Below are 23982 nucleotides of genomic sequence, written 5' to 3' on the forward strand. Positions count from 1 at the left end.
ATGAATAGATGATGGATAAATGTGCATTATGTAGAATTTTTGGGCTAGGTTATCACCACTCAAGTGCTACAACCCCTTGTTAGTAGGGGGATAGGTATTGACTAATCATGATATGAGTGGCTGCCTGATCAGCAATACATCTCTATTTGTGCAACGTGCTGTACTCAGAGAAGGATAGCAATAGGATACGATGTACTATATGCTTGATTGCCCAGAGTTACTAACCTAGGGGTTAGCTAGGGGACTGAGGCTCTCACCAGGATTAACTGAATCTTACCTACAACGAGCTTGTATTCCTGAGGCCCAATGTACAGCGTAGGGAATGCCACCTACATTGCATAGCACTATACCATTGATATTAGACTTAGTAATGGACTAGGAGGTAGTGTAATGAAAATGGATTCATAAGCATAATGTAAGGTGTGGAGCATGCATTATATCATTTGTATTGTGTGTGCTTGCTTGCCCCACCCCCTCACTGAGCATGACGTGCTCACCCCTCTTTATTTACTTCTCTAGATGTTGAGACCAGTATTCTTTCAACTTCCAGCCCTGATTATGAGGCAATGGCCATGGATCATGTTACACCCGTGCCCTAATCCGGTCTAACATTGAACTATTGTGATAGGCCTCGGATCAGAGTTTAGAAGTATGACCGGCTTTTGGCTCGTGGATGTGCATTACATGCGTATCTAACTGGAGGGTATTCATACCTTCCGATTCCAAATGGTAAGTGACCCGACTCCCCACACTTGAATTCCGACACGCATAAAAAATTATCAAATGGCCTTTAGCATGTCCAAGGGCAACCACCCATGGAAGACCAGCCATGGGATAGCAGGCTGTCAAGACAGCATTGTCTTGACCAACGGAAATATGCCACCGAAAGTAGCCTGGGCCTGGTTCTGGTGCTTGTTTCGGTGGGTTGACAGGCTGCTGTTGGGGTTCGGATGCCCGTGGTTCCCACCACTCACATCATAAATGGTTTCGGGTGATCCCAAATCATCCTCCACACCTTCCTCATGGTGTGAGCACTTTACAGACCTAAATGGTCGGGTCTTCGTGCCCTAAAATTCATTTTAACCCGATTGGTCCGAAAGGGGTCTAACCTAAGCAGACCCTAAGGTCCACTTAAGTTATAAGTTGGGAAATGAAGATTCATTTTCTCATTTCCCTTGAGCTTAATGTAGGAGAGGAGAGAAAGAGGAGAGGAAGAAAGAATAAGAGGAGGAAGAAGAAGGTTGGAGGCTTACCTTGGTGTTGACTACTGTCAAGTTGTCGGAATCGTTGCCGGAGGTAAGTACACTCACTTCCACCACTCTCTCTCTTCATATTTACCTAGACAAAGCTACGTTTGGATGGAATCTTAGTGTACAAACGTTGTTAAGGTCGTAGAATGTGTGTTCTACCCTCCCGGTGTTGTTGCCGAGCTCGAACCAAGCTCGGTGAACTCCAAGAACATGTTTTGCCAAAAGACCAACTAGGCAATCATTCGATCAATGTATCTCCAAAATAGCTTGATGGAATTAGGATTTTCTTTGCTTTAAATGATACTAGGAACATCCCCTACAAACTCCATAGAACAAATCCCGACGATCGGGCCTGAGCTGAAAAGCACCAATTCAAGTTGGACCTTTTTATATTACCACTGGAAATATGGCACAGGAAACATTGTAGCTGTTTTTGGTGGGTTGTTTCTAGTGGACATATGAGATTTATGTGCTCTCTATCTTCTCCATCGAAAACAGGACTGATATTTTTAGAGGAAATACCCTATTTTCGGTGGGTGTTTTCGGTGACAGTACTGTCATTTGGGGACAGTGTCTGTATCCTTTGGGGTGACCTGTGTGGGACCCCCCCGATGTTCCCTATACATACTGATGTACGATACCCTTTGTGTCTAGGATAGTGATGCACACGTGCCCCAAAACCAGAATTGATTAAATCGATCGGTGGCCGTACTTGAACCCGAACACACCCCGATTGTAAACCAGGTGAGGGATGAACTGTGTTTATTTTTGGAATGTTTATTATTATCAAATTGCTCACATACTTAGAAGTATATGTTTAATTGTAATTGCTCAAATGCGATGATGATATGTTACATTTGTCATTTTACGATTTTGATATGAATTGTATAGAGATGTATTATGGGATCCGGTGTGGCCGAGGTGGTACCGGTATCATGATCTTTGTGTGTTTGGTTGTGCATGTGAGATAGAATCTGGCGTGGCCGAGGTGGTACCAGTGCCGTGATTACCGTATGTATATTGCATTCATGTATTGCTTATATGTATTAGAGTTAGTTGTAGTCACAGGTTACACTTTGTGGCCAAGGTCTCACTGGTATCATATACCCTGAGACTGCATATGGAAATAAATGCGCTTCATGGCCAATGATTGGTACCGGTGTCATGTAGTCCATACTCAACTATGATATGTATGCTGGATTAGGTAAATAGTCTCAGGTTTCGCTTTGTGGCCAAGGTCTCGCTTGTATCGTGTACCCGGGACTGTATTTGGAGATGGATTACACTTTGTGGCCGAGGTCTTACCAGTATCGTGTAATTCAAATTAACTGCATCACTATAAAGGCATATAGCATATATGTGGTTAGGTATCACTCACTATGCTACGAACCCTTGCCAATAGGGGTTGAGATGTTAGATAACTCATTGTGGTATGTTCGATGTGTCTTTTCGGAATGCCACACCTACGATACGATGCGATTGTTGTCGGAGGTAGGAACCTGTCCGACATGGCCCATGATGTACCGGTGCTGTGACCGCCAGGAGGGAGTTATCAGGGGTTTGTTGGGTGATCCATGGGGGCATACAGAGACCGAAAAGCTTCTATTCACGGTTAGGGTTTGTATCTTTGCGTAGTCGATGGTGGTTTTGAGACAAAGGATATAGCCTAATGTGCCATAGTAGCATTTATCAGACTGAGTTTGTATTGTTAGGTGGATAATAAATAAATGAACTACATCACGAGCATCATGGACTATGTGTTTAATTTCCGCAATCATGCATCATAAATTATTACTGCTATTGTTTTGCTTGGATGTGCTTGACCCCACCCCTCACTGAGTGAGTTGGAAAGCTCACCCCATGCATACATCCATTTTTAGATGATGATGCAAGTACCATGGTGCCAATGGCGGGTGACCCGGTATCTTCTGGGTCAGAGTATGATTTGAGCGACTGGTGGATGCCAGAAGCAGAGGAGCACGATAAGGACTGTGCTTGCAGCCACTGTGCTTACGCCGCACCGTGAGATTGTACATCATGCTTTGATACTTTTGGGTATAACTGTGAATTGTATATTTTTTTGAGATTATATTATATGTCATGGGTGAATGTAATAGAATAACTCAGTTATTGCTATCATATTATTATTAGATGTTTTCCCTATTTTATTTATGATTCCTCTACTATACTTTGATTCCGCTGCTTATATTGGTTTGTGATGTGAGATTGTGAAAATATTAAGGTACTGCTATCAGAGATCCTAGTAGGTTTGTAAGACAGCTACGTGACTTACTCACACCGTTGGTATTCCTAATGGAAATTTGGGTCTATTGGAATTGGGGTGTGACAGGTCACCTGGCCTATTTTCCAAAGGATGAAGCCCAACATGGAACCGACTGTGACTGTACATATGGAGGCTAGTACCTTTGAAGATTAGGAAGTGTTTTGGACAATACTCTTTTTTTGTAACTATTTCTGCCAAGCTATGTGGAGGGATGTATATCTTTTTGAGTAAATATTCCTTTGATTTTAAGTTGTTCTCAATAACTATAATATATATATATATATATATGGTATCACATAGTGACATTGGGAATGATGTAATATATTCTGCAGATGGACTGTTTATATCCCTACTAACTCTGAATTGTAGTTGTGGGTTGTGATGTTATGAGCTATCCTTAGTTTAGATCCTGGGGAAATAGGTTGACTGGATGCGGTGAGGTCTCCAGTGCCGTATACCTTGGCCTTCAGAAGGTAGGGTGTGACAGAACCTCCCACAAACATTGAATTTAGTGAAGTTCATCCACACCAAGTGTTTTCCATTATCTACGTTCTTTTACACGAATAATGACAAGTTTTACTCCTCTTATACCCAAACAAAACCATGGTTATAACTTTGTGAACAGATGTAGGGTAAGCCGAGATGTAGGCACAATTGTTGTGGGTAGTAGCCCGACAACATTTTGCAATGAAACCTAAGAGGAAACATAAAAATTTAGGGTTTAAGTGTCAAATATTGGACAAAAACCTAGTGTTTGAAGAGAAAAAGGAAAGCCTAGGGTTTACAAAATGGATAAAATAGAAGTTTCGCTAGTAGAAACGTTAGAGAGCTTACCTAGAGTGATTGTGTAGTGAAGTAATGGAGATTTAAACCTTAGATAGTTATTAGAACACCTTGATGAAACTCGCTAGACGTTTCTCTAGAGTCAAATGTTAAGATTTGGAATAAGAAAATGACTCCCGGATTGTCATTTCTAAATAGTTTTTACCTCCCCGGTCGACCGATTCGAGCCACATTGATCGACTAGTGAGACCTACTAGTGGGATTTTTGAGATTTTGAAGTTTTTGATTGATTTACTCGTGGGATCCATTTTTGAACACTAACTTACCAATTAGATCAACCGGTGGGAAGAATTCTTTACTATTTAAAATTGAACTGTGCCCCACCACCCCCACATACATAGACACCCTATCTATACTAATCACAACTATTTTAAATGCTTTTTTTTTTTATCACGTTTCTATTGTGGTTATTTATAATTGATTCAGTCTCTTGCTCCCCTGGCACAAGGTAGAGGAAGGCCACCTAGTCCATCTCCACCTACTAAACACTCCAAATATTAATGTCAACCACCCCTCACCTTGGTTGTAGCTTGGATAGGTGAAGTTCCAAGTATGTCAACCGGATATCAACTCACATTCGATCTCGTTATACGTGCCTATCTCTATACTATGTACAAGGGTAAACAGACGTCAATGTGTGTTGAAAACACCAGAGAGGGACACATAAGGGCTCCCCCAAGTAGTAAAAATTCATTCAATTTTGACAGAACAATAAGGGTCACTGAAAATATACCACCGGAAATAGGTAAAATCCACAGAAAATATCAGTGGTGTTTCTGGTGGCCTTGGCAGAGGCCTCCTAAGGGCCTGGGGTTCACCAAAAATATGCCACTGGATCCTGCCCAAGTGTTTTCGGTGGCTATTTCTGGTGGATTCCCAAAAATGTGCGAACAAATTTTGGGGTTCTCTAGCTTGGGCACAATTGTCGGGATTTGATCTATGGAGTTTGTAGCAGGTCTTCCTACCTCTCTTCTAAGCCAAAGAAATCCCGATTCCACTGAGCTATTTGGGAGATACAACAACCAAACAATCGAAAACCTAACTTCACATTTGGTCAAAAGGGTTGTCGAAGCTCATCCAGTTTGGTTGTGCTCAACAAACACACGATGGAGTACGATATACACTCACTTGACCTCTGGGAAGTGTTGGGATAGAGGCTCACCCCTCCAACTCGGTGATTATCATCCTTGTTCAGTTGCAAAACTAAAAATGGAAGAGAAGAGGTTATAGGGGAGGATAGTACCTATATCACACCCCGTTCACACTGAACCGGGCCAGTGACCGGGTTAATACCGGTTAACCCAAACCTGCCAGGATCATCTGATACTGTATTCCACCACAGCATACACACAACTAATAAAAGATTATCAGATCAACGGAAGACTTGGTTTACCTGTGAATATCCCCATAATACTTGATACCCGAATTGTGATACAATAGTTATATACATGTGGGCCCGAAGGCATGATATTTACACAATAAAAGTATAATTCACATATCAAGTACATAAAGAAAACCATTAAAATAATCAGAGTACACAGCTCGGCTCGGTATCAAATGGTAGAGCTCAGCTCGGCCTCAAAAGTGGAGCTCAGCTCGGCATCAGAACTATGGTCCCGCAGCACAACTCTCACACGAGCAATCAGTGCCGTGCTCTAACTCCTCAGGGGCCCACCAGTCCTCTTCGGGGAACTCGACTATGGGACCCACCCCGTGCTCCTCAGATGTATGACCTGTAAAATCATCTAAAAAGGGGTGCACACGTGGGATGAGCTCACTAGCTCAGTAAGTGGTAAGAAGGACCACACAGCAATCCACACATCAAAACACAATCATATGCACTACATGCCATGCAATACATTTTAAATCACATCCACCTAAGCAACATTACTAAGTCTTTGGTATAGTGCTACTACAGCCACAGTGCGCGTATACTCCAGGTACGAGCCGCGAACTCCATCCCGCGATACACCTATAGGGCTATTGGAGAAGGCCCACCGTGAGTACTCGAAAAGCAAAAACAATGCCGACCACCGGCTCTCAACAGAAAAGTAAATGACTGAAATTTAAAGGTGTTGACTCCAGTACGATTGGCCCTCTTGAATATACCACCAGGGTTGCTGACTGTCCTAATGACCCGCCGGGCGTTATGTCTAACCGCCACAGTGACCCGATAACCGCGACCACTGCTTCCCCCCAAATGGTAACCCAACACCTTAACCCCTGTTGGGAAGGGTCGTAGCACGGGACGGTGAGACTCCTAAACCGCATGTTCCTATACGACAATAGTACGATTGCATAGTGCCACCACGTCCCATACCACGGGCCACCAATGCACTCGTTTCCAAGCCGACTACGGCATCTAGTCTATTAATGTATTATGCACAAAGATGTCAACATTCATCACATAAGCATCTCATCACTTGGCATTTAGAAAGTAACATAACACACATGCATAACAATGTGAGGATGACTAATCTACATAGCATATTCATGATGGCATGACTAGACTAGATACATTTAAATGAATGCCAAACAATGCCTTGAAATAAGGCCAAACGTCCTCTCCCCACTTACCTATAGTGTACAAGGATTCCCGTTCGGTACGGGTGAGATCCGGTGCGAGAAGCGTAGGATTTGGTGAACCTAACATGATTGAGCGGGGTTAGTACTTCACCATTTGGAATCAAAATTAACACGATCCAATGACACGATCATGTTTAGAATCCTAAAAGGAGGTCACACGTCCGATTTGGGTCCAATCGGACGTAAAAATCACCTTCGGGGCCTCACAGGTGGGTCAGACAGTCCACCTGTCTGGCCCACCGGTCTGGACCGGCAGGCAGGTTGGTCCACCGGTTGGCCAGCCGGTGTGGCCCACCGATTGTGCCCTAGGGCCTTGCCCTCTCAGGTGGGTGCTCACAGGCGGGCCAGATGGCCCACCAGTCTTGGCGGGAAAACTGTTGTTTCTTCCTAACTTCCTCCATTCTTTGGGGATTCAAATAGGGTTTTTTCCAACCCATTCTTCACACTTTCAATGTCTTATAGGATAGTTCTAACCTAGATCGAGGTTAGATTTAAGGAATGGGAAGCCATCTTACCTTCTTTGCTCAAGAACACCTTCAAACCCTCAAAATCACTTCAAACCCACAATGCTTCTCCAACCTTGTCAATACCTCTTCAATCCTTCAAGATCAACACATAAATCATCTATTAAACCTAAGATTCATCATTTCAAAGGGGATTTACAAGATCTCAAGAAACCCTACTCAAATCAAGGGTTTTACTTGGGTATGGTGAATGTTCAAGGAACCCAACTTTGCTTACCTCTAAATGTAGATCTAGTGTTGAAGATCACTCTTCCGACGCCGGAATGGGAAGATCAAGCTTCGGCACCGCTGAAATCCTTCTCTTCCTTCTCTTCCCTTCTTCTTCCCTTTCTTTTCTCTCTCCTCTTTACTATCCTCACCAACGTACGGGTGTCATAAATGAAAAGAAAAGAAAATCATAAATGCTATATATATACTTCCTAAATAACTAAATAGTGCACATGGATGGGTCACTCAGGTGGGTGGGTGCGCCCACCTGTCCGCCCACCTGAGGGCTAAAACTTGGGATTTTGACAGAGTTCGGACCTGGCGTGAACCCCACCCTAGCATACGATGTAGTATACATATATACCTTAATATACGGCTATAATACCTGCTTTATCCATACATGGCCTTATGGTAGATGCATGTACACGGCTTGGGCACTCCCGTCTCTTCTGGCACTGGCTCGGACTTGTCGGGCCAGCTGGTGTTTAAGGTCACCCTTGCCATCATAGCCCATAAGAAACCCGCTCTAACTCCCTCTGGTTCGGTTCCTGCATGGTTAAACCGGGTCAACCGCGTAATCAGACTGGGTTTAAGAAGTATGGTATTACATTACCCCCCCTTCTGAAAAATTTCGTCCTCGAAATTACGTACCTGGTTGATCAAAAAGATGAGGGTACTTGGCTTGCATTTCATCCTCTACCTCCCAAGATGCTTCTTCAAGTGAATGATCAGCCCATCGCACCTTTACATAGGAAATGGAGCGGTTGCAAAGGGTTTTCACCTTCCGGTCCAAAATTTCAGCCGGCTATTCTGTATAGGTCATGTCAGCTTCAAGGTATTCTGGCTCCACGGGTAATACATGAGATGGATCATGCACGTATCTCTTCAGCAAGGATACATGAAACACGTTATGAACATCCCCAAGTGAAGGTGGCAGAGCAAGCATGTAGGCTACTGAGCCAACCCGTGCTAAGATCTCAAATGGTCCAATGTATCTTGGGCTCAACTTCCCCTTTCTGTGAAACCTTTGCAACCCTTTAGTAGGAGAGATCTTGAGAAATACCTTTTCTCCTGGCTGAAATTCAATGTCTTTTCTACGGGTGTCCGCATAGCTCTTTTGTCGGGACTGAGCTGCTTTAATCCGTTCTCGAATAACGTCGACTTTGTCACAAGTCATCTGTATCATCTCAGGTCCTAACATTCGACGTTCCCCTACCTCATCCCAATACAAAGGAGTTCTGCACTTCTTGCCATATAATGCCTCATACGGAGCCATCCCAATTGTAGCTTGGTAACTGTTGTTATAGGCAAACTCCATAAGAGGTATATATTCTTCCCAACTGCCACTCATCTCCATTGTACATGCCCTGAGCATGTCTTCTAATATCTGTATGGTTCGCTCCGACTGACCATCCGTCTGTGGGTGAAAAGCAATACTCAAATTCAATTGTGATCCCAAGGCACGCTGTAAGCTTTTCCAAAATCTGGAAGTGAACCTTGGGTCCCTATGTGAAACAATGCTCACTGGCACTCCAAGTAAGCGCACTATGTTGTCCATGTAAAGTTGTGCTAGTTTGGCCATGGAGAACTTGGTCTTGATGGGAATGAAATGAGCAGTCTTGGTAAGCCGATCAATGATCACCCATATCGCGTCCATTCCCTTAGGTGTACTTGGTAGTCCAGTGACGAAGTCCATCGTAATCCTTTCCCACTTCCATTCTGGTACTGGGAGTGGCTGAAGAGTACCATAAGGTCGATGCCTCTCAGCTTTTACTTTCTGGCAGTTAAGACAAGTCGCCACATACAGAGCTATGGTGACTTTCATGTTTGGCCACCAGTAACTTTGTTTGAGGTCTTTGTACATCTTGGTACTTCCTGGGTGAAGTGAGTACTCGGAGTTATGTGCTTCTCACACTATCTTGTCATGTATATCCAAATCATCGGGTACACACAATCTGTCTCGAAACATCAATGCCCCATCACTGGCTAAAGCAAAATCTGGGTCGTTCATTGTTTGATCTTGAACCTTAACTCTGATCCGCTGCAATTCAGGATCCAAAGGTTGCTTCATTATTACCTTTTGCCTAATTGCCGGATGCACCTGTAGAGCCGTCAAGGATACAGTCAACCATTTAAGGTTTTCTGGTTGAGGTTCAAGCTCTAAGGTTGCCCCTTCATATAAGAGGGTTTCATCCATTAGCATCGCCTCTTGCACGAGTGGTGGGCTGACTGCTAAGTATGAGAGCGACACAGTCTGTGTCTTCCGACTCAATGCATCTGCCACTACATTTGCCTTGCCGGGATGATACTGAATGTCGCAGTCATAATCCTTCATGAGTTCAAGCCATCTTCTCTGTCTCATGTTCAAATCCTTCTGGGTGAAGAAGTACTTCAGGCTTTTGTGATCACTGTATATCTCACATTTCTCACCATACAAATAATGTCGCCAGATCTTAAGGGCAAAAATGACTGCAGCTAGTTCCAAGTCATGAGTGGGGTAATTCTTCTCATACTCCTTTAGTTGTCGGGATGCATACGCTATTACCTTACCGCGTTGCATGAGAACGCAACCCAAACCAACTTTGGAAGCATCGGTATAGACTGTCATTCCGCCTGTGCCTTCAGGAATAGTCAGCACAGGGGCCGTTACCAACCTTTCTTTCAATTCCTGGAAGCTCTTCTCACAATCCTCTGCCTAGTCGAATTTCACACCCTTTTTAGTCAACTTGGTCATTGGTGCTGAGATTCGGGCGAAATTCTCAATGAACGCCGGTAGTATCCAGCCAAACCCAAGAAGCTTCTGATTTCACTGACATTCTTGGGGCTTTCCCATTCCACTACTGCTTTCACCTTATCAGGATCTACTTCGATTCTGGCTTTAGACACTACGTGCCCCAGGAATCCAACTTGTTCAAGCCAGAATTCACACTTTCTGTACTTGGCAAACAACTGTTGATCTCTCAACCTCTGTAACACCATTCTCAAGTGTTGAGTGTGCTCCTCTTCGGTCTTGGAATAGATCAAGATGTCGTCAATAAATACGATTACCCATTTATCGAGCACATCCTGAAATACTCGATTCATTAGATCCATGAAGGATGCTGGTGCATTGGTTAATCCGAAAGATAACACTAGGAACTCATAGTGACCGTATCGAGTCCTAAATGTTGTTTTGGGTATATCACTGCTCTTTATCTTGAGCTGATAATAGCCGGAACGAAGGTCTATCTTTGAAAATACTCTGGCTCCCTGCAACTGGTCAAATAGGTCATCAATGTGTGGCAATGGATATCGGTTCTTAATGGTTAGCTTATTTAACTCCCGGTAATCTATGCACATACGTAAGCTGCCATCTTTCTTCTTGACAAACAACACCCGGGCACCCCAAGGTGAAACACTTGGGCGAATAAACCCCTTTTCCAATAGTTCCTGCAACTGCATCTATAACTCCTTCAATTCTGCTGGTGCCATCCTATATGGAGCCTTAGATACTGGAGCTGCTCCAGGAGTCAAATCTATGGCAAACTCCAACTCTCTATCAGGTGGTAAATGCATCAGATCATCTGGGAAGATGTCGGGAAACTCTTTAACCACCTTTACCTCTTCTAGAGGTGTAATCCTTGCATCAACATCAAGTATCGATGCTAAGTAACCCTGACATCCACTTTCTAGCAACTTTACCGCTTGAAGAGCAGAGACAAGGACCTTCCTCACCCGTCTCATTTTATCTACTCGGTACACCAATTCTTTCCCTTCGTCATCTGTCACTCTAATCAGCTTTTCAGCACACATCACATTAGCTCGATGAGCCGATAACCAATCCATACCCAGTATAACTTCAAAATTCTGCATATTGAACTTAATGAGTTGTGCATCAAAGTTCTTCCCACTAATTTCCACTGGGCACGGCCCATACACCTCCTTCAACTGTGTAACTTTACCCGTAGGCATACTAACAATCATTCCGTGATCTAGGATCCTGGGTGACATCCCAAGTTTCTCTGCGAATCTCTTAGATGCGAATGAATGAGTAGCTCCTGAATCGAATAAAACATAGGCTGGTTTGCCTGATATGGGTAGGATACCTAGTGTAAAAATGCATATAATTTCAGCAGGTCATCAATATTAATCATAATAAATTTCTTAATTTAAAATGTACCTGCCACTACTTCTGTACTGGCCTCAGCTTCCTCAGCTGATAGAGCATACATCCTTCCCTGCGGTTGATTCCCCCGAGCTAAGGGAGGTCGGTTTGCAGAGGGCTGACTGGAGGGCAAGGCTGGTCTGGCCCGACAGTCTTTTGCATAATGCCCATATGAATGGCAGTTGAAGCAACGAATCTGAGACGTCGGAACTGGGGCGGGGCCCCTCTGCACTTGACCCGTTGCAGATGGAGGTCGAGGTGGCCTTGGAGCTGTAGGTGCCACACTAGTGTTCGGACAAAAAGAGGTGGAACCCGAACCACCAACTAGTCTAGGAGGGTAGCCAGATGGCCTATAGGGCTGCCTATACATAGGCCCAGAACTGTACGATCCGCGGTATGCTTTAGAGGAATTCTCTATATCCTGAAATGGGTTTGTTCTCTTCCATAGTCCAGGGGTGAGGGACTGTTCTCCCCTTTGCTTATCCTCCATGGTCTTAGCCTTCTGCACAATCTGGCCATATTCGGTCAAATCCAAGACCTCAAGTACAGACCCAATAGATGCTTTTAGGCCTTTTTGGATCCTCGCTGCCTTCTCTTCAGCTGTCCTCATATGCCTTGGGGTAAAATGGAACAAACTCACGAATTGTTGTTGGTATTCAAGGACAGTCTTACCTCCTTGAGTTAAGGCCATGAACTCCGTCTCCTTGCGATCTCTGAAACTGTGCGGATAATGGTTGTCCAAGAACAACTCCTTGAACTGCTCCTAAGTGGATTCTGGATGGGCAGCCAACAATATGGGCTTGGAGGCTTGCCACCAAGAATTTGCCTCCTTCTTGAGTTGTAACCCAGCACAAATGAGTTTCTGTGCATCCGTCCACTCAAGCACCTCAAATATCTTCTCTAATTCTTGGATCCATTGGTCTGGTTCCAGAGGATCACTCTCCACCTTAGAGAATACAGGTGGTAAGTTCCTCTTGAATGACTCCACTATCTTTGAAGCATTATTCGTTGACGGGAAGTTAGGAGCATAAGCCGGATAGTAGGAGTATGGAGGAGGTATCCCATACTGAGGAACACTGAATGGTGGGATTGGAGGTGTACCTCCCACTTGTGGTCCCATTCCCGACCCTACAGGTGGGTCCTGTGGAGTGAGTACCTGGGGAGGTTGACCCGGTTGAGAAAAGTCCAACTGTTGCTGAATAGCAGTCATAAATGCTTGCTGTTGCTGAAGCATTTGTTGCTGAAAAGCCTGTTGTGACTGCTGAATTATAGTAGCAACATCTCCCAGTGTAATGACCGGTGGAGGGTCCGGGAGTGTAGTCATAGGTGGGTCCCCATATGCCCCACCCTAACCAAGAGTCTCTGGAGGTAGTGGAGGTGAGGTTTGCCCCACAGAGCGGGACCTCCTGGGATTTTGTGGTCGACCGACTGGACGAGGACCCCGCGAGGTACCTCGGGCATTACTACCGGATCTAGTACGTACCATCGTATCCCTATAACTGGAACATATCACACACCATATTGGTTAAATACCGTAGAATTGATTTCGGCACACAAATATATGCCATCACATAAGGTATTGTAGTGTATGATAGTCTAAAATTAACTGTAACTTAATTTCTGAGATACAGGGCCAATGCCCCAACAGGTACGTCAATGGTCCCACTTGACCATAACACATTAATATAGGAATATATCAATAATAAGAATCAATATAATCATGCTAGGAGGAGGGAAAAATTTCTCAAAATTTTCCAAATTTTTTCACAACCGGTGGGCTGCACCGGCGGGTAGGGGCCTACCGGTCGAGCCCGCCGGTCCCAGTACCTCAAATCGGTGGGTGGCACCGGCGGGTAGGGGCCCACCGATCGGGCCCGCCGGTCCTGCCCGAGTAAAAACATGAACAGGGCCCTATAGACCCTGTTCTGTCTTGTCTCTTCCCCAACTCCTTTCTCTCTCTCCCTCTCTTCCTTGGGCAATCTTGGAGGTCTCCTCGGCGTGTCTACTCGCGACTCCACTCATCAACTCGGTGCTTTTGAGAAGATTCAACTCTCCCTCTTTCAAGTAAGTTTTCCTTCTCCTCTTTCCCAGAAATTTTCACTTGGGGGGTAAATCCATGTGTAGGCTTTAATCTAGGCTTTCTTTCCATATTTTTCTCCATAGAATAGTATTGCCATATGATTGTGATGTTTCTACTGTGATCGTTTGTAGTTTATTAGGATTTTATCTCTTCATTTGGAGAAAAACCCCAAATCGTGCCCTAGGTTTCCAAAATTGGGGATTTCTTCAATTCTCGCTCCTTTTCTCCAATTGATGATTCCTTTGTGATGCATTTCACTTGATTTGTGCTTAACATGCTATAGATTTCATGAATTGTCCATTATGCTTGGAATCCCCATGTATTCCCATGAAAAACCCCTCTTTTGTATTGGTTTCCTTGGTTTTCATCACATACTTGCATCTGTGGACCTCCATAGTCTATTTAGGGTATGTTCTTGTACATTCATGATCCCGCTACCATGGCATTTCGTTCTGGACCTAGGGTTTCAAGCTTTTTCTCCATTGTGAATGAGTTTGCGCATTGCAATTGAATCCTCCCATGTCACATATGCTCCTTGCTGTTATTCTACTGTTCTAGCATGTTTCCCCTTTGTCACATACCGTGCATCATGTCCATAGGTTCCCTATCATTTCTAGCTTGTCGCCGTTTCCATTTTGCGAGTATTTGGGTTTTGGGTTTCCCCTTTTTAATGCTGTCATTTTCCATTCTTTACTTACCCCACTTTCTTTTCTTCTTGCCAGGATGTCATCTCGCACCGGCAAGGGACCCTCTTCCTCTGGCGTTAGACGTAAGACTACCGCTTCTAAGCGGAAGAGTGCGGAACCCAGCTCTTCAGCTCCCCACATAGGGAGACCCAGACCTGCCCGATCTGACCCTACAGACTATGATGAGGAGCTCTTCCTTAGTGCAGAGGCAGCAGCCAACTGGCCTATTTTCCTGAAGAGGTTAGTGATGATGGAGAAGACCGTGGTGGTCGACGACTTCCACAAGGCTCGGCTTTAGGAGAGGTTCTCAGCACTGGGCTGGGATTCTATCCTCCACGTAGACCGACCATGCTACGAGCAGCTAGTCCTCCTGTTCTACTGTAACTTGGAGGTGTCTTATCCATACGGGGAGTTCACCATAAGCAGCTTGGTGAAGGGGGTAGACATCCAACTGACTGTGGGTACCTTGGCCAGCATCCTGGGCATATCAGCAGCTGGACACCGATACTACAGTCCTCCCAGGAGTAAGCCTCTGGGACCATTCATGAGCTTGGAGACGCCGAACTTCATCTACGAGACTATTTGCGGTAACAACACCCGTCCGGAGTCCGAGACGTCCTTCTACCCCGAGGTTCGCTTATTTGCTCGGTTGGTCCAATTCAACCTACTCCCCAGAGGAGGTCATCAGAACCAGGTGGGTTTCATGGCGGCTTTCATCGTGTTCTACATCTACACGGCCGCAGAGGGAGGTGTCGAGCACTTATGCCTCCCGTACATCATTCTCAGGATGATAGAGCACCACACTTCCCACCCTGAGGATGGAGGATTCCCCTATGGTAGGATCCTCACTAGGATCTTCGAGTTCTTCGGGGTGGACCTGAGCGGCGAGAAGGGGAAGACTCCGGCTGATAGGTTCGACAGGAGTAACCTCCTGAGGATGGGTCTCCATACCCTCATGGATACACCTCTGAGAGCAGGAGCTCAGAGAGGTGGGGGTAGGAGGGCTGCCCCTATGGAGGATGTCCACATGGAGGAGGAGTCCAGCGAGGAGGATGAGGACTACGTTCCTCAGGACAAGGAGGAGGATCTGGTGGGTGGTGGCATCCCTGAGGAGGTGCCTCAGGAGTCGAGAGGCCCCGGTCCTAGTTCCTCCAGAGCTGCAGCCTCACCCCATAGAGCCCCACCACCTGAGGGTGGTGCGTACGATTTTGAGGGCATGATGTCCACCATGTGGGCCTTATAGGATGGGCAAGTTCAGCTACTGAGAAGGCTGGACGAGAGTGCCTCCAGGGAGGAACGCATCCTGGAGAGGCAGGCCACTTTGGAGGATTCCTTCCTCAGGCTGGGTCAGGAGTTGGACACCACGGCCAACGCTATCTCAGTAGATTTTGGCCGGCTTCGGAGGGAGGTCCGACTGGTGAACGTGAGATTTGACTATTACGACCACCGTCTCGACGTCAACTCTAGGCCTCCGACGAACGTGGTGATCATCGATGATGATGACGATGACCAGTGAGGGCTTAGCTCGCCCAGACCAGCTGTTCATCTATTTTTCCTTTTTGTAGACCTTGTTGTATACTTCATTTCTCCTTATTCCTTGTATTTGTACTGTAACTGGACTCATTTATGGAATAATATCTTTTGATAGTGATTTTTTTTTTCTGTGGTGCATTTATTTGTTGAGTTCTTATGTAGTTTGGTTGTGATGGTTCTTGTTGCTTTTATTTTGGTCGTATTGAATATGTTGTTTATCAGGTGTTGTGTGTAAAATTTTTGGAAATCCCATTTTACGCCGTTATGCTGCCGAAATTTCGTCAAACTAGTACGCGATAGGTTATATCACTAACTTAATTACCTTTTATCTACACTCACGTATGCCATGAATGCAATCCCTAAATGCAACTCTTTTTATACTTTCTTTCTTTAGCTTTTAACTCCTTAAAGCTTTTACATTAACCCAACCCCATTTCCCTATTATAGAGTCTACGGGATTCTAAGGGTATGCTGTGAGTGGAGCAGAGCATCACGCTCTGATACCACCGTTGTCACACCCCGTTTTCACAGAATCGGGCCAGTGACCAGGTTAACACCGGTTAACCCAAACCTGCCATGATCATCAGATACTGTATTCCACCACAGCATACACAAAACTAATATAAGCTCATCAGATCAGCGGAAGACTAAGTTTTACCTGTGAATAATCCCATAATACTTGATTCCGAATTGTGATACAATAATTATATACATGTGGGCCCGAAGGCATGATATTTACACAATAAAAGTACAATTCATATATCAAGTATGTAAAGGAAATCATCAAAATAATCAAAGTACATAGCTCGGCTCGGCAACAAAGGCTAGAGCTCAGTTCGGCATCAAGGGTTGAGCCCAGCTCGGCATCACATAGTAGAGCTCAGCTCGGCCTCAGAAGTGGAGCTCAGCACGGCCTCAGAACTGCGGTCTCGCAGCACAACTCTCACACGAGCAATTAGTGTCGTGCTCTAACTCCTCAGGGGTCCACCAGTCCTCTTCAGGAAACTCGACTGTGGGACCCACCCCATGCTCCTCAGATGTATGACCTGCAAAATCATCTAAAAAGGAGGTACTCGTGGGATGAGCTCACTAGCTAAGTAAGTGGTAAGATGGACCACACAGCAGTCCACACATCATAACACAATCATATGCACTACATGCTATGCATTACATTTTAAATCACATCCACCTAAGCAACATTACTAAGTCTTCGATTTTAGTGCTACTACAGCCACAGTGCGCGTATACCCCGGGTACGAGCTGCGAAATCCAGCCCGCAATACGCCCATAGGGCTGTCGGAGAAGGCCCACCATGAGTACTTGGAAAAGTAAAGACAATGCCATCCACCGGCTCTCAACAGAAATGTAAATGACTGAAATTAAAGGTGCTGACTCCAGTAATTTAAAAGCAGTACGATTGGCCCTCTTGAATGTACCACCGGGGTTGCCGACTGTCCTATTGACCCGCCGGGCGTTATGTCTAACCGCCATAGTGACCCGAAAACTACGACCACTGCTTCCCCCCAAATGGTAACCCAACACCTCAACCCCTGTTGGGAAGGGTCGTAGCACGGGATGGTGAAAATCCTAATACCGCATGCTCCTATATGACAATAGTACGATCACATAGTGCCACCGCGTCCCATACCACGGGCCACCAATGCACTCATTTCCAAGCCGACTACGGCATGTAGTCTATCAATGCATCATGCACCATGATGTCCACATTCAACATATAAACATCTCATTCAATTGGAATTTAGAAAGTAAACATAGCACACATGCATAACAATGTGAGGAATGACTAATCTACATAACATATTCATGAAGGCATGACTAGACTAGATATAATTAAATGAATGCCAAACAATGCCTTGAATAAGGCCAAACGTCCTCTCCCCACTTACCTGTAGTGTACAAGGATTCCCGTTCGGTACGGGTGAGATCCGGTGCGAAACGGGTAGGATTTGGTGAACTTAACATAATTGAGCAGGGTTAGTACTTCACCATTTTAGGATAAAAATTAACGAGATCCGATGACAAAATCATGTTTAGAACATTAAAAGAAGGTCACATGTCCAATTTGGGTCCAATCGGACGTAAGAATCACCTTCGGGGCCACACAGGTGGGTCAGACAGGTGGGTTGTCTGGCCCACCGGTTCTACCCACCGGTTTGGACCGGCGGGTAGGGGCCCGCCGGTTGGCCCGTCAGTCTGGCCTGTCGGTTGGGCCAGGGGGCCCTGCCCTCTCAGGTGGGTGCTCACAGGCAGGCTGGATGGCCCACCAGTCCTACCCACCGGTCTTGGCGGGAAAACTGTTGTTTCTTCCCAACTTCCTCCATTCTATGGGGATTCAAATGGGGGCTTTTCCCAACCCATTCTTCACACTTTCAAGTCTTATAGGATGGCTCTAACCTAGATCTAGGTTAGATTCAAGTGATGGGAAACCATCTTACCTTCTTTGCTCAAGAACTTCAAACCCTCCAAATCACTTCAAACCCACAATGGTTCTTCCACCTTGTCAATATCTCTTCAAGTCCTTCAAGATCAACACATAAATCATCTATTAAACCTTAGATTCATCATTTCAAAGGGGATTTACAAGTTCTCAAGAAACCCTACTCGAATCAAGGGTTTAAGCTTGGGTATGGTGAATGTTCAAGGAACCCGACTTTGCTTACCTCCAAATGTAGATCTAGAGTTGAAGATCACTCTTCCGGCGCCAGAATGGGAAGATCAAGCTTCAGCGCCGCTGAAATCCTTCTCTTCTTCCTCTTCCTTCTCTTCCATTCTTCTTCCCTTTCTTTTCTCTCTCCTCTTTACTATTCTCACCAACGTACAGGTGTCATAAATGAAAAGAAAAGAAAATCATAAATGCTATATATACACTTCCTAAATAACTAAATAGTGCACATGGATGGGTCACTCAGGTGGGTGGGTGCACCCACCTGTCCGCCCACTTGAGGGCCAAAACTTGGGATTTTGACAGAGTTCGGGCCTGGCGTGAACCTCACCCTGGCATACGATGTAGTATACGTATATACCTTATTATACGGCTACAATACCTGTTTTATCCGTACATGGCCTTATGGTAGGTGCATGTACACGGCTTGGGCACTCCCGTCTCTTCTGGCACTGGCTCGGACTCATCGAGCCAGTCAGTGTTTAAGGTCACTCTTGCCATCATAGCCCATAAGGAACCCGCTCTAACTCCCTCTGGTTCGGTTCCTGCATGGTTAAACCGGGTCAACCGCGTAATCAGACCGGGTTTAAAAAGTAGGGTATTACACCTTTTCTCCTGCTTGAAACTCAATGTCTTTCCTGCGGTTGTCTGCGTAGCTCTTTTGACATGACTGAACTGCCTTAATCCTTTCTCGAATAACATCGACCTTGTCACAAGTCATCTGTATCATTTCAGGTCCTAACATTCGGCGTTTGCCTACCTCATTCCAGTACAGAGGAGTTCTAGACTTCCGACATATAATGCCTCATATGGAGCCATCCCAATTGTAGCTTGGTAGCTATTGTTATTGAAAAACTCCATAAGGGGTATATATTCTTCCTAACTACCACACATTTCCATTGCACATGCCTTGAGCATGTCTTCTAATATCTGTATGGTTCGCTCCGACTGACCATCAGTCTATGGGTGGAAAGCAGTACTCAAATTCAATTGTGATCCCAATGCATGCTGGAAACTTTTCCAAAATCTGGAAGTGAACCTTGGGTCCCTATCTGACACAATGCTCACTAGCACTCCATACAAGCGCACTATGTTATCCATATAAAGTTGTGCTAACTTGGCCATAGAGAACTTGGTCTTGATGGGAATAAAATGAGCAGTCTTAGTAAGCCGATCGACTATCACCCATATCGCATCCATCCCCCTAGGTGTGCATGGTAGTCCCATGACAAAGTCCATTGTAATCCTATCCCACTTCCAGTCTGGTACTGGGAGTGGCTGAAGAATACCATAAGGTCGATGCCTCTCAGCTTTTACTTTTTGGCATGTAAGACAAGTCACCACATACAGGGCCATTGTGATTCTCATGCTAGGCCACCAGTAATTTTGTTTAAGGTCTTCATACATCTTTGTACTTCCTGGGTGGAGTGAATACTCGGAGCTGTGTGCTTCCCGCACTATCTTGTCTTGTATATCTAAATCATTGGGCACACACAACCTACCTCGAAACAATAATGCCCCATCGCTGGCTAAAACATAATCAGGGTCATTCATTGTTTGATCTTGAATCTTAACTCTAATTCGCTGCAATTCAGGATCCAAAGGTTGTTTCATTATCATCTCTTGCCTAATAGATGGATGCACCTGTAGAGCTGCCAGTGATACAGTCAACCATTTAAGGTTTCCTAGTTGATGTTCAAGCTCTAAGGTTGCTCCTTCATATAAGAGGGTTTCATCCATTAGGGTCACTTCTTGTACAAGTGGTGGGCTAACTGTTAAGTATGAGAGTGACACAGTCTGTGCCTTCTGACTCAACGCATCTACCACTACATTAGCCTTGCCGGGATGATACTGAATGTCGTAGTCATAATCCTTCGTGAGCTCAAGCCATCTTCTCTACCTCATGTTCAAATCTTTCTGGGTGAAAAAGTACTTAAGGCTCTTATGATCACTGTATATCTCATACTTCTCCCCATACAAATAATGTTGCCAAATCTTTAGGGTAAAAATAACTGTGGCTAGTTCCAAGTCATGAGTGGGGTAGTTCTTCTCATATTCCTTTAGTTGTCGGGATGCGTACGCTATCACCTTACCACATTGAATGAGAACACAACCCAACCCAACCTTAGAAGCATCAGTGTAGACTGTCATTCCACCTATGCCTTCAGGGATGGTCAACATAGGGGCCGACACCAACCTTTTCTTTAATTCCTGAAAACACTTCTCACATTCCTCCACCCATTCAAATTTCACACCCTTTTTGGTTAACTTAGTCATTGGTGCTGAGATCCGAGCAAAATTCTCAATGAAGTGCCAGTAGTATCCAGCCAAACCCAAGAAACTCCTAATTTCAGTAACGTTCTTAGGGCTTTCCCACTCTACTACTGCTTTCACCTTATCAGGATCCACCTCGATTCCGGCCTCAGACACTACGTGTCCCAGGAATCCAACTTGTTCAAGCCAAAATTCACATTTACTGCATTTGGCAAACAATTATTGTTCTCTCAACCTCTGTAACACCATCCTCAAGTGTTGAGTGTGCTCCTCTTCTGTCTTAGAGAAGATCAAGATGTCGTCAATAAAAATAATTACCTATTTATCGAGGACATCGTGAAATACTCGATTCATTAAATCTATGAATGCTGTCGGTGCATTAGTTAACCCAAAAGATAACACTAGGAACTCATAGTGACCATACCGAGGCCTGAACGCTGTCTTGGGTATGTCGTCGCTCTTTATCTTGAGCTGATAATAGCCTGATCTAAGGTCTATCTTCGAAAATACCCTTGCACCTTGTAGTTGGTCAAACAAATTATCAATGCGTGGCAATGGATACCGGTTCTTAATGGTTAGATTATTCAATTCCCGATAATTGATGCACATACGTAAGCTGCCATCCTTCTTCTTGACAAACAATACTGGGGCACCCCAAGGTGAAACACTTGGGTGAATTAACCCCTTCTCCAATAATACTTGCAACTGCATCTGTAACTCCTTCAATTTGGCTGGTGTCATCCTGTATGGAGCTTTAGACACTGGAGCTGCTCCAGAAATCAAGTCTATGGCAAATTCCAACTCTCTATCAGGCGGTAGATGCATCAGATCATCTGGAAAGACGTCGGGAAATTCTTTAACCACCTTTACCTCTTCTAGAGGTGTGACCTTTGCATCAACATCAAGTACCGATGCTAAGTAACCCTGACATCCACTTTCCACCAACTTTACCGCTTGAAGAGTGGAGACGAGGACCTTTCTAGCCCATTTCATTTTATCTGCTCGTTATACCAATTCTTTTCCTTCATCATCTATCACCCTAATTAATTTTTTGGCACACATCACATTAGCTCGATGGGAAGACAACCAATCCATGCCTAGTATAACGTCAAAATTTTGCATGTTGAATTTAATGAGTTGTGCCTCCAATTCCTTCCCACTGATTTCCATAGGGCACAACCCATACACCTCCTTCAACTGTGTAACTTTACCAGTAGGCATACTAACAATCATCCTATGATCTAGTGTCCTGGGTGACATACCAAGTTTCTCAGCAAATCTCTTAGATATTAATGAATGTGTACCTCCTGAATCAAACAAGACATAGGCTGGTATGCCTGATATAGGTAGAACACCTAGTGCAACAATGCATATAAGTACAGCAGGTCATCAATATTTAACATAAGGAAAATCTTAAATTAAAATGTATCTGCTAACACTTCCGTGCCGGCCTCAGCTTCCTCAGCTGATAGGGCATACATTCTTCCTTGTGGTTGATTCCCCCGAGTTAAGGGAGGTCTGTACACAGAGGGTTGACTGGAGGGTAAGGCTGGTCTGACCCGACAGTCTTTAGCATAATGCCATAGGAGTGGCAATTAAAGTAACGGATCTGTGACGCCAAAACTAGGGCGGGGTCCCTTTGTACCTGACTTGCTGTAGATGGAGGTCGGGGTGGCCTTGTGACTGTAGGCACCATACTAGTGTTTGAGCGAAAAGATGTAGAGCCTGAACCACCAGCTGGTCGAGGAAGGTAGCCAGATGGCCTATAGGGCTGTCTGTATGTAGGCCCGAAACTATAAGACCCACAGTATACCTTGGATGAGTTGCCCATGTCCGAAAATAGATTAGTCCTCTTCCATAATCCAATTGTGAGGGACTGTTCTCCCTTCTGCTTGTCTTCCATGGTTTTAGCCTTTTGCACAATCTGGCCATAATCTATCAAATCTAAGACCTCGAGCACTGAGCCAATAGATGCCTTTAATCCCTTCAAAAATCTTGCAGCCTTTTCTTGAGCTGACCTCATATGCCTAGGGGCAAAATGGAACAAGCTTTCAAACTGCTGCTGATACTCAAGGATAGTCTTATTCCCTTGAGTTAAGGCCATGAATTCCATCTCTTTACGGTCTCTGAAGCTACGAGGCTAATGATTGGCCAAAAACAACTCCTTGAACTACTCCCATGTGGGTTCCGGATGTGCGGCCAACAATATAGGCTTAGAGGCTTACCACCAAGAGTTGGCTTCATTCTTGAGTTGTAGCCCCACACAAATAAGCTTCTGTGCCTCAGTGCACTCAATTACCTCAAATATCTTCTCCAGCTCTTGGATCCACTGGTCCGGCTCTAGAGGATCACTTCCCACCTTAGAGAATATAGGTGGCAAATTCCTCTTGAAAGATTCCACTACCCTTGACGTATTATTCGTTGGTAGGTAATTGGATGCATATGCCATATAGTAAGGGTATGGAGGGGGCACCATATACGGAAGAATGCTAAGTGGCGGAATTGGAGGTGTACCTCCATCTTGTGGCCCCATATCAGACCCTACAGGTGGGTCTTGTGGAGTGATTATCCAGGGATGTTGACCGGGTTGAGGAAGGTCTAATTGTTGCTGTATAGCAGCCATAAATGCATGTTGCTGTTGAAGCATTTGTTACTGGAAGGCTTGTTGTGACTGCTGGATTATGGATGCAACATCACCCGAAGTGATGACCGGTGGAGGATCCGGAAGTGTAGTCACAGGTGGGTCCCCTTATGCCACACCCTGACCAAAGGTTTCTTGAGGTTGTGGGAGTGGGGTTTGCCCCACAGAGTGGACCTTCTAGGATTTGGTGGTCGACCGACCGGACGAGGACCACGTGAGGTACCTTGTGCATTGCTACCGGATCTAG

General features: G+C 45.0%; 1 pseudogene; it reads right to left on the bottom strand.

Annotated features, from left to right (window-relative positions):
- Positions 1-8358: 8358 nt before the first annotated feature.
- Positions 8359-8820, bottom strand: LOC122067539 (annotated as a pseudogene).
- Positions 8821-23982: the final 15162 nt, after the last annotated feature.

This window comes from Macadamia integrifolia, unplaced genomic scaffold (assembly GCF_013358625.1).
Source record: "Macadamia integrifolia cultivar HAES 741 unplaced genomic scaffold, SCU_Mint_v3 scaffold2968, whole genome shotgun sequence".
NCBI lineage: Eukaryota > Viridiplantae > Streptophyta > Magnoliopsida > Proteales > Proteaceae > Macadamia > Macadamia integrifolia.